Raw genomic sequence first — 12,435 nt, forward strand, 5'->3', positions numbered from 1 at the left:
TTAAATGTGTGCTAACCGCTTACATTGGAAAGGAAGTAGCATCCAAAACAGAATCAAAATAGTGATTTAAAGGTCAGACACTGGTTACCTTAAAAAAAAAAAAAAAGCAAGCTATATATTGCAGGAAATCTGTTAAGAATTTGTTTAGGTCAGTTCACCGCTGGGGATCACTAGGGAGACAAGCGATCACATGACAGAGAGATTTTTGCTGGAGTTTTTACGTGTGTAGTTAACTGCTGGAAGGTGGGGAATGCACTTAGTGTCCTCCGCTCTGAAAGAAAGAAAGAAAAAAAGAAAGGAAGAAGGAATCGGAGATTGACCTTCTCCTCTTCACACAGAAAGGAGATTTTCTGTTCATTCTCCTTTTAGAAAATGGAGAGCTCTTCGGATATTTTAGCATACGATGGTTTCAGATGGTTCAGATGGTTTACAGCTTAGATGCTGGAATTAGATCTGTCAAGTTGCCTCCTGGAAAAGATCTTTGAGTCAGCTGATTAATTTTCTCATTAATGGTAAGTTATTGGACCTAATTGTAATCACTTCTAGTTAACTTTCCAGAATCTGTTGTGTTGGATGGGGGAAAAAAACTAACAACATATAATAAGCTTTTATTTTGGATGTTATTTTTATGGGATATTCTGTTATTTTTAGACACTAAGTGATCTGTGTGAAGAATACAGGTGTGTGAGTAGTCACGTTGCAGCTTGGAAGCAGCGATGTTGCAAGTATCGCCCGAACCGCGCGATCGTGCTCGGAAATCAATCATGAACCCATCCTGCACCATAGTCTGACACAGAGAGTCCAAATCATCGGTGACTAGCCCTTTATAATTCGTTATTTCTGAGAAAACATTCTGTGATAGCTTTCATCTCTTTGAAGATCTTCCGTTTTTGTAAAACCTGTTTTTGCTGTTGTGACACTCGTAGAATTTAAAGTTTATTCTCAGCCTTTAGGACTCTTTGGTGCAGTTGGGACCAGGAGCAGGCAACGGGGTTGGGTCTCATTGCCACGGAGCATGTTTACTTGGCTGAATTACGGCAAAATGGGATCAGTGAAGGGAGGAAATGAATTTTAGTGTTGTCTCTACTTCTGATTTGTATCTGCAATTATCTTCTTGTGTTTACACAAGAGCTAAGGCCATATTCCTTATATTGAGAAAAAATATGGGAGGAAATCACATACACTGCATTTATTAAGCCCTGTATGTTTTAATAATTTGAGTGAATGCTTGGTTGCTTGGCATATTAACTTTAGGGTGGTGTGCCCAGTGAAAGAAAAGAGATGCATTAGAATGGAAAGCGTTGCTGTTTTGCAACTCTAGGACCTGATTTCTAGCTAAACTATAGTACACGTTTAATTTCTGAAGTATTAATCCCTGAAAACTGATTTCACTTTTTGCATACTATTCATTTCTATCATTGTATTAAATAGTAGCTTAAAAGAAGTTGCTGTATTCATTCCAGTTAAACCCCTTTTCATTCCTTATTAAATAAGTGATAATTTTAGCTCAGTAAGTTTACTGATTGTGAAGCTGATAGAGCTACTACAGCCCGTGTTTCCAACCCAACTAGCAGCTGAAAAATCTGGAGTACTCAGTCTTCCATTGTTATATGTTAACGGCTGTGCTAAATAAACAGATCTATTAAGTCATTCAAGTAGTCTTTTCTAAACCGCTTTTTTTTCAGTTACTGATGCTTCTTAACAATCACGTAATTTGGCTTCTCTCTCCTGATCGCAGGAATTCCTGAAAGATTGATCTAGGATCATTTAACACAAGCATGCCAAAGAGCTTGGATGTAAAAAACTGATTACTCAGTGTCAAGTGTTTTTTATGTGTTCTGATTTGTTCTGATTTGCTAGATGCATACATAATTTTTAAGGTGCTTCTGCAATTGCAGGGGAGCATTTGTTTGGTCATTTGAAGGTGTGGATGTGGTTACAGCAATATTCTGAATAAAAATAAGCCTGTAAGACCAGAGAATGGGAGTTGAGTTCTTCGGGAGATCTTTTGTGCATGGTGTGCCCTTTGTATGGGATGGGTTTATGTATTAGAAGCTCTGAATTTTGCTTGCTTGGGTGACGGGAGAGTCCTGGACCTGTATCTGGCTATATGCCCTAGGGGAATGCCTGTGACTGTCTTCCTTCTTCCTCTGGGATTATCTTCTAATACTTTGGTATTTTAAAAGTTTGTAAATTTTGAAAAGGTAAGTTTCATATTGTCTGTCATTGGGGAAGCAGAGCAGCTGATATATTTACTTTGCTCTTACTGCTGTGTGTAGCAAAAATAGAAATGTAACAACAGACTTCACGATAATAGGGGGTATATAGATTGAGATATCGTTAAAATGTTTTTTTGTGGAGGGCAGTCATGGCTAGCAAACCTATCAGAGCTCTTTGAAGCGTATGCCGAGTAGGTGAACAAAGGAAAATTTGTTGATACGGCTTGCTTTGATTCCTGAAACACTTTCAACAAGACTCGCACAAAAGCCTCTGAAAGGAACAAATATGCTATGAGATAAAAGCGAAGGTCCTGCCACGAGTCAGGATTTGATTAAAGGTAGGATAAATGGTCCATTTACTCGCTAAAAGGTGGTCTCCAGCGTAATTCCATAGGGATCTGTCTTGTGCCTGTGCCATTCAACATACTCAGGAATGATCTGGGCATTTGGGTGACTAGTGTTGTAATAAAGTTTATCAAAGGTAGCAGATATGAAATCCAGCCTTTAAGGGTTGCAGGATAATCCTGTGATAGACATGTGGTGTTAAAACTTCAAGTGGAGATCAACATTGATCAACACGTGTGTTGTAAAGTAATGCACGTAAAGAAAAAGCTGTCAGCTTCGAATACACAGTGATGGGCTCCCAGCAAAGAGACCTCGGAGGTATGAGATGTTCTGTGATGATGTAAGCTCAATTCTTAGCAGTGAAAAAGGCAAATAGAATATTAGGAATAATATAAAGTAAGGGAACTGAGAGCAAAACAGAATGTTTCTTCTGTGTTTATCCCGCTTGTTGTGCAGTCGAACTCTTTTCTTGCAAAGGACGTGGTAGAAGCAGAAGAGGAAGAGAAGAGGGATGGACTACTGTTGAGGAAGTGTGAAGCAGAGTAGAGCTGTTCAGTGTGAAAAAGAAATAACGGAAGAACTTGGTGGTGTCACCCAGAGATCTCAGGTTGTTGCTACAAGTGTATTCTGACTTGGTGGTGGTGTAGCAATCACCTTGTTGGATGGGAGGCTCTGAGCAGAAAACTTGCGCTCACACTTGCTAACTCTCACACTCTCATACTGCTTTTTAAAATTCTAATTTACTTAACCCAACATATATGCTGAATGATAATACTTGATTGCTGAGCCTGTCGTAGCAAACTCGAAGTTTGAGTAGCAGCTCCAAAAGCAGTGCTCTTGCTTTCTCTCCAAAGGGAGAGAGGACCTGCACGTGGATGAGAAGCAACATTGGTCAGATGTGTCGTTCTTAATGTAGGTGTCAGGTCTGCAACACTTCTTTGTGTTCTTTTGCTGCTGTTCCTTTCGGGGCGGTGCCTGCTTTTATCCTTGTTACTATGTTCTCATGATATGTTGGACACTTTACATATGCTGAATGCATGTTCTTTATTCTCGTTGTTGTGCCCTAGGTTTGGGTCTAACCACCTGTCACGGCTGCACACCTTTAGTGACACGGAATTAACTGAGTGTTGATGATTTGTATTTTTCCAGTTGGGGCCTTTGGTATCATCCTTTGCCTGTACCTTCAAGGCATCTGCCAACATCTTGTGCTCTTACTCTTGGGGACCCTGCGGTGAGCTGTAAGAACAGGTTTCAGTGAGGAGAGGCATTCGCCGATGCATCGCTGCAGCTTCTGTGCAGCACAGACGTGTTGCATAGCGGTTGCTGGGAGAGCCAGGCTGAGATGTTGGTCTTTGCATGGAGAGTGTTTCCCCTTCAAAGGGTGAGGGGGCGATGGTTGTTCATCAGCATTGATCTTCAGGAGTGCTATCTGAATTTACTCTGCTTTTCACCTTCCAACTTCAGAATCAGGGCGAGGATTTTGGAATTAGAGAAGTTATCGAAGAGCACGCGTGATGACTGGCGCCTCCATTCCTTCAAGTCCTCATGCATAGAATAGGAAACAGGGGTGCATGATTTCTGAGCACACACTTTTCTAAAAGGCTCTGCGGTTTAGTGTCCATAGACCCCAAACTCTCAATGGGAACCTTCCACAGCCACACTCAAAGAATAAAAATTACTCATATGTAAATTATGTCTAATTTCTCATCCATATCTCGGCCGAGACTCAGACTCCATGATAACTGAGGTCAGGATCGTGTGCATCTAAGTTGACAGAGGCAGTTCTGAACATGCATCAGCCGCTTTGGTGTTTGGCTGCCGTATTACTGCCCTGGCAGCCTGGATGTAATTTGCCTTTAATTAAAGAGAGCAGATTTCTGTGATTAATATTACAGGAAGAAGTATATATTACATTTCCTTAGTGTTTTCAGAGGGGAATTGAACTTTAAGGGGGAATACTATCTGGAGGAGTAATGCTATATACTTTCTTTTACATCTCCTGTCTTTTGGAAATCACAACTTGTGTTCCACCTAAGGAATGCACAGTGCAGAAATTGTGAATAAGGAGCTGCAGCAGCCAATTAGAAAGTGCATGGCTGAATGTGAAATCAATACCCTACAATAAAAGATGCTTGTATTTGATCTGTTGATCTGTATATGTTTGTGAGAGTGACCTTTGATTCACCCTCCCGGTGGATGTGCAACGCCTATAGCATGCCTGCCTTTAAACTTAATGTTATTCTGCTCACATCTCCGTTCTCATTATAAACAAGGCTATTTTTAGCCGGCTCACATTCAGAATATGCCTTGCAAGCTTAAGGGGGATTTACTGAGCTCCTGTGTGTATTCACTAGGGATTCCTTGTGGAAGCTTACTGATTTAGGGTCGGGGAGGGGAAAATGAACTATTTAATTCACAGCATATGCCTGCAGAAGCTATTTTTAGCTTCCGCTACTTTTCATGGCCGTTGTGCTATTTTTACCAAGGGATGCGGCAGTTTCATTGTTCAGTGCCTTAACTAGACATAAATGCAGATGGATGAAGCTGGATAAACATTGGTGCACTGCAAGTCCTGCTGCTAAAATTCGGTGTGTGCGCAGTAGGCGTACTTGAGTAAATCTGCACTACAGCCTGAATACAAAAAACAAATATTTCTCACCTTGTTTCATAGCCTAGGCATGTAAATTCACCTGAGTAACATGCTAAAATTTATACTTAATCTTGCTTTAGACTAATGAAGTAGTGTAACAGCAATAGCAATCTGGGCTTAGTTTGTATTTATATATAAAAAGGATTTAATTTACTATGGTGGCACAATATTTATTTTATTGCCAGTCAGTTATTAAGAATTTTATCATAGCTTTTGTAATTGCCATGTATATGCTTAATGGTAGGCACAGGAAAAAATGAGTACGGAGCATTCTTGCTGCAGTTCAGTCCCCCAGGGTGATTACATGTGCGTATCCATTTTATAATGCACGTGTCAGGGATGCTGCTATTGATTACTGTGCTATTTGGTGCTTTAAGGAACAGTGTCTACTGGGACAGTGTTTTCTATTTGGGGGAAAATTAGTGATTCTGCCCTGATCCACCAAGTATTCTGTAGATTTGGGTTGGTCTCATGATTTACATTCAGAAAAATGGACAGGTACTTTCTGTCCTATGTTGACTGTTTGATTTCTCATAAAAATGCAGAATTTATTTTTTTTTCAGCTGTAATGGAGAATTTGAAAAGAACACGAAGAATTTTGTATCTTTTAGAAAATACAGAAAACCTAAGGTATATTCTGTGTTTCAGAAAACCAGACACGTTAGCCCTAAGTGAATAGACTAATATTCTTCAATGAGAGACAGAACAGTGAGTAGATCTCTTTCTGCAAAGTCGCATAATGCCACTGTGCACTCATTCCCGCAAGTAATTCCTTTTAAAAATGCGATTTGTGATAGAAGGTAATTTTTGTGAACCATGATACGATGTTTTCTACAGATGGAAACATTTTGTATATTGTTGTTCGTGTGTTGCACTTCTGATCTTCAGTTCTTGTCCTGGACCTTTCTCAGGCAGCCTCCTAACTGTGCCAGATACTGGTGGTGTTCCCTGAAGACGTAAAGGGGAACTAATTTATTTTTGCTTCTGGAGTAACATTGGGCTTGAAAGAAATTGAGGTGTAAAGGGTAATCACAAAGCACATACCCCACTGCTCCCCCAAATTTCCTTTCAAAACCAGTATTACAAGTAAAGGAAGGGCTCAGGGCTTGAGGGATTAATGTGGATTCCTCCATGGAGGAAGCTTGGAAGATGAGATCAGCTCTGCGGTCTCCGTCTTGCAGTGCGAGACCGGTCAGCAGAGTGAAAGCTGAGAAGCGTGCTTAGGCCGGGCAGCCTAAGGTACGTTGGGAGAGCAATCCGATTTCGGTAACGCTGTTCTTTGCCTGCCTTTTGTCAACAGACAGCGACGGAAACGTGGTGCTACTGACATTTAGCTGGAGCCCTTTTTGATTTGATTTGAGATTTTTGTCGTGACCGTGAGAACTATGGTCTAGCTGGTCAGCAGTCTCGCTTTTTCCTGTTTGGTGGTGTGTGCGTGCTTGTGCCTTTCTTTTTTCTTTCTGTTTTTTCTTCCCTGAGAACAAGCGGATCAAAGGATATTCAGCTTCTGTACGCAAAAGCACCTATTACTTCTCTCAACACTGCTGTTAAGCCTGGTTTTTATACAGACTTTATCCTTTGTCAGGTTACCACGTGAAATCACGGATTGTAGACTCAGCAATAGGAGAAAGAAGCAAAAATGACAAGTATTTTTCTTTTGTTAGGCTACTGTAAATTAAAACTCATGAAAGCGCTAATTTAAATCAATTTTGTTGGCCGGATGATTACATGGACATAGTCCCAGTAGATGCTGTTCTTTAAGGCCCCAAATAGCACAGTAATCAATAGCAGCGTCCCTGATAGGTGCATTATAAAAAGGATATGCAAAGCCACAGGCTCATTTAAAAAGCATATACACAGGCAGAGAGGTATTCTTTCTGAATGCCATCTCACCTGACTGTTCCTTCTGGCCTGAATTTTTTCATGAGACCAGGTCCAAACTTGGAGACAGCCTGTGCCTGCACGAAGCAGCCCGAGGACTGGGAGCTTCACGTGCTGCGTCTGGGTCCCCTCGTCCTCGGTTTCCGCTACCTGAGCATCTCCTTCTCCCGCCTGCCGCTGTGGGCTCCCATTCTCGTCTTTTCCCGAAAAAGATTCATCTGTGTTCAACGTACAGCTTTTCTGCGTGAATTGTGGTGCTGTTTGGCTTCACAATTTCAGGTCAGAACTGAGGAACCTCTGGCGTCTGGATAAAATTCAACCACGTTAACAAAGTTTTCTCAGTTTGGTGATGGAAGTTTGTCTCTTAACTGCTCAGGACAGAAAGAAAAAGTGAGGAATTGCCACGAGGAAGATCACCATAAAGGAGCGGGATCAAAAACTGCAAAGAACTCCATTAAACAAATTCAATCACTGATCCTTCCAATATTTGCAGAGAGCTTAGTATGAACGTGCTTACCCGTTTTTAGCTCTTTTTTTGGGTTTTTTTGCAGGCTGGATGAATTTTTTTATATTGTGTGGCTAGTCAATATTTCTTGTTTGAAAGTCAATATTTCTTGTTTGAAATTAAAAAGCCTAATAGAAAGGGAGAGAAATGGCCAATTCATACCGCATTTGCTCGCGGCCGACCCGATTAGTCGTGTGACGTAGCTGCTGTGCGTTTCAGCGTCCGCTGCAGTAAGCTGGGCTTGTTGCACTGAAATGTATCTGCAAGGAGAGCTTTTATTTCTGTTCCGATTGGAAAGTGGGATTTATTTTTTTTAGCAAGGTTATCATGATATTTCAAGTCCGCGCATGTAGAAAATAAAGTCGGTGCTCGTCTGCTTCGTAGGTGATCTGATTTAATTGAGGCAAAGTGCAATGTTATCTTTAAACGTACCAAGCAGAGAAGAGGTGACACCTCTTTGAATAACACTTAGGTAATTAGGAGTATTTTGCTTAGCACTGAAAGAGAGATTATCATCATGACCTGGGAATCCTCCTTTTTCTTAATTCACCACACTTCTTAGTAAAGAAGTGACTGATACGCAGCTCTGCAGTGATTTAGGGATGCCCCAAGTTGAGTTGTTGTTGTTCAGCTCTTTGCTGTCACTAGTACATTTATTTCCAGGGTTACCTGCTGCTACGGAGGACACCTGAATCAATTTGAAAAACTCGCTTTCTCTTTGTTGCTGCCACATAATTTAATTAATTACAAAATATTCTCGAGCAGCTGAAATTCCTGAGAAGTGTTATTTATTTCCAAGTGTGCAACCCCTGAAAGGATTTAAGAAGCATGGTACCCAAAGGAAGAAATTTAGAAATTAATTTTGCAGAGAGATTCTCCAGTGCCTTTTGGAAGATGGACTCAATGAACTAGTGCATTTTTTTTATCTCTTTCTCTCACCGATGAATATCACTGATGGCCCATCACAGTTGCGTATGGGAGTGGAATTGTCTGAGAAATGAGAGAAAAGGAGGGAGGCAGATAATGTTTTTTATATATATATATATTTTAAAGGCCGGAAAATAAAAGACATTCAATCAGGAGAGAAAAGGGGCCGAAAATCAGAAAGACTGGCTAAACACTTATGATTGCATTGCCTCTTTCTGGAGTGTGTCCTGCTGATGCATGTGCTAATTTGGGTGAGAAGCAGGAGATGGTGAGCATGATGGGATTTGGGTAGAAAACATGTTTATTGTAGGGCATGTAATATGATAAAAAGGAAGGTATAGTTGAAGATTGCACACCTAAAATACGTTCTTTTTCAAATTTCGAGCCCTAATCCTATGACAAATTACACTCTTTAGTAAGAGTTATTTTCTATAATCAGGTGAGAAAATCAATATGGGAAAGAAACTCGGATTTTGAATTTAAATATTTTTCATATTCTTTTTGTGCCTTTAGCTTTTTTAAATCTTACGGGGAAGCCGGCAGCGGTACGTTTTGGTATTTCTGCACACTTATTGGAGACGGTGTCTGCGGAGTCTCAGGAGCGTGCCGGCTCTCGCCAAGGACTTTAAATACTTAACTGAGGTCAGAAGCTGGTTTCACTGTTGGTAACACAATATACAGTATAAGTGGTGATGCAATACTGTGGATAAGGAGAAGCGTTATAAAATAGAGCCTGCTGGTTCTCCTAGCAGCAAGAGTGTTTCCTCTACAGGATACACACCAGGGGGAAATTTGGGTATTACCATTCCTGCTACGAGTGCTTAGGAATGAAGCTTTCTCGGTTCTTTTCCTGCTTCTGCTTCTGGCTTGTAACTTGTCCTTCGGAAAAGTTACATCGCAATCCTCCTTAACATCTGCCTTTGAGAAATGGATTTGGGGTTTGTGATTTCATTGGGATCTGGAAACTTTCTTATAGGTTTTTAAGTAAAATATTCAGATGAGTGGGTTTTTATAGCTAAAAATTATCTTCCCCTAATATTGATCCATTTTTCCCAAAGGAAATTTGAGGGCTTTTTTAATAGTGTATTTCAGCTGGTTACTGTTTCAAAACATCTTTTTTTAAAGAATCATTCCTACCTTGTATTCTATATACTGCACACTTTACAACATTGGAAGCACTGAGTTGTGGTCAGGAGCTCCTTGGCTTACGTCTCTTTTGCCTGGGGGATTTGTCTTCCCCACTTCTGGTAAGCAAAAGTTTAGATGCATAGAAGACCATGCAAAACCTTAGTATTATATATAATGATTATTTTCCTTTACATTCAGTAAATAAAGATTACATCTCCAGAGAAAGATTCTTATGTCCTTGACTTACAGTTGCCTTAACATAATTTTGGTCTAGATCAATCTTTTTTGAGCTAAAGTGGTATTCTTTCACTAACTATAACTTTAAACACCTTTTTTAAAGCTTCTCGACTCAGCTGTTTTTCTTGGGATAGCCGGGGAAGCCTTACTGGTGAGCTAGCGTACAGAAAGGGTGTCCTTAGTAAAGCTAAATATCATCATTTAGTTAGGAAGCTTTGATGCCCAGCATTTTGCTTTTCATTTGCTACCTAGTGTTATTCAAATAGCAGTTCTTTTATAGTTTTGCTTTTAATTCTGTTATGAGAGCGGATATGGCAAGGATTTCAAAGTGCGGACTGGAGAGATTTTTTTTTTTTTTAAAGTACCTACTTTATGCAGAAAATGTCTTTGAGGACAAAACAGGTCAAGAAACCGGAACGGTCATTTTTTGATAGCTTATGAGTAAAATATTTCTTCTCAATACAGCAAGGTGGTATTAATGTCTGCTGCCTTTAATTAAGAGTCTTGGCACCTGGAACTTATGTGGGGAGACACGTTTCCAGCCCTTCCTCAGCAGAAGGAAAGACCAACACAGTAAGTGGTCAACAGCATGCAAATTCCTCCAGCCAAAGTCGCCAAGCGGTTGAACAGCTTTTCCATGTTCTCAGTGGGGGGCTTCCACGACGGAGCCCTGCTTGAAAGCTATAACCTATAATCTGCCTCCCTCCCCAAATTTATTGATATTTCGAATTCCAGATGCGCTCCATTCTGCTTTCCTCTTTTTTTATGGATCAGCCGCTGGCAAAATTACGTTGGCAGTGACACCCTGCCTTTTCCCGCTGGCTTGCAGCGATGCGGTTTAGCAAAGTCGAATAAACTCTATGGATATCCTTAAGGATTAACAGGATCTGCAGCTCAGGCTGTCATTTGGGTTGGTTTGACAAGGCCGCTGGAGTAAGTACCCAGCAATGGTTAGATCTGTGGCGTTAGCATTTGGGGGGAGTTCTGCTTTGGAGGTGCCGTGGGTAAATCGTTTTACGCTGGAGCTTTGTAAGCTTACAAAAATGCTGGATTTTTTTCTGTCCTAGAGACAGAAAATCAATCATCCGTGTCATACGTGGAGTTCTTCCAAGGCATGTGTGGGGGAGTTTAAAGGAGTATGTATATATCTTCATTTTTACATCCTGTTTATATGCTATGAATCCTATTACCATCCTAAATTATACGAATGAGTTTGCTTCGATACATTCCTCACTGCGGCACGTTATTATGAAGCCCTTAAACTCTGGTGCTCATCGGTGGCACCTGATGGTTGTATTTTTAGACATCTTCTGCACATTTTTCATTTGTTGTAGGATGTTGGGGAGCCTTTTGCTTGCAGAGTGATGATGCTCGGATATATTTCCTATACAGAATAAACCAAGTAACCGTATCGCAGTAGGTTGACAAAGCAGGACACCATGAATATTGCAGCAATAATATAGAGCATATATAGCTAGAGTTTTCATAAAAGAATTCCTAACTTAAAATTGAAATTCTTTCTTACCTTCTGACTTAAGTAGCGTCAGACACATGTAGAGCCTAGCTCTGACTTTTATTAAATCATCCAGCTGCTTAATTCGAATGAAGTATGTTTAGAATGGGTTTGCATTTTTTCTTTATTTTTGTACTTAATATTGATTGCCTCGCCTGACATAATAGAAGCTCGAGTTCATTAACTGCAAATTAGGAATTAACGCAGAGCAGACGGAAACGTCCAGAGTGCCCAGCGGATATTTTGGGTTGCACTATAAGGTGACTCATATGAATATTAATGAAATTAAATCAGGAAATAGAGTTAGCCCCCATTACTTAAAAGCAAGCTGGAAATATGCAAAATATGTATGCGCACACATGGAGCAAGACGTCGGATTCTTGATTTGGTAGTTTTTAAATCACTGTGTTACGGTAATTTTAAGAAATGGCGTGTAAGAGTGTTTCTGTTCTTTCACTCAGAAACAGAATGGTGTCAAACATGAGTATTTTTTGGAAGCTAAAAAATCCTTATAGATTGCTCCTTAGAGCTTATGGGGAAAAAAAATTAACGAGTTTCATAAACTGCCTTATAAATCTTGGATTGAAAGGGAAAGTATCCTTAACTGAGGAGTGGTGACACCTGGCAGATATAACTGTTTCCCTTGACTTGTGTTGCCTTGGCTTTTGGGGTTTCCACTAATCCTGGGAAATCGTCCTCCTTTTTAATATTTGCTAAACAATCTTGTTCCTCTAAATTGAACTTCATGGAAAGATAAGGTTCATGCATTTCGTCTAGTCAACAGTTATTTTTACTGTGTTAGTTTTTGTGTGTTTACGCTGACTTATATGAAGACCAGATGCTTTAGTTTTGTTTAACCTTCCTCTCCATGCCTGCAGTCGAGAACTTTAAAAGCCTATTTTATTAGGAAGGTAATGACTGGGTCAGTATTTTTTAAGAGTATAGCAGAGCATATCATTTAATAAAGCCTAAACGCTTAGAAGCGAAAGTTAGCTTTTCATTTTTCCTAAGTTTACTGTAGTGCAGGGAG

At 40.2% G+C, this 12,435-nt stretch overlaps 1 protein-coding gene across 3 annotated transcripts in view; it reads left to right on the plus strand.

Annotated features, from left to right (window-relative positions):
- Positions 1-12,435, plus strand: part of TRAPPC9 (trafficking protein particle complex subunit 9) — a 461,063-nt gene that overhangs the window by 156,651 nt on the left and 291,977 nt on the right. The gene's annotated exons all lie outside the window — the stretch shown is intronic.

The sequence above is a fragment of the Apteryx mantelli genome, chromosome 2 (genome assembly GCF_036417845.1).
Source record: "Apteryx mantelli isolate bAptMan1 chromosome 2, bAptMan1.hap1, whole genome shotgun sequence".
Taxonomy (NCBI): Eukaryota; Metazoa; Chordata; class Aves; order Apterygiformes; family Apterygidae; genus Apteryx; species Apteryx mantelli.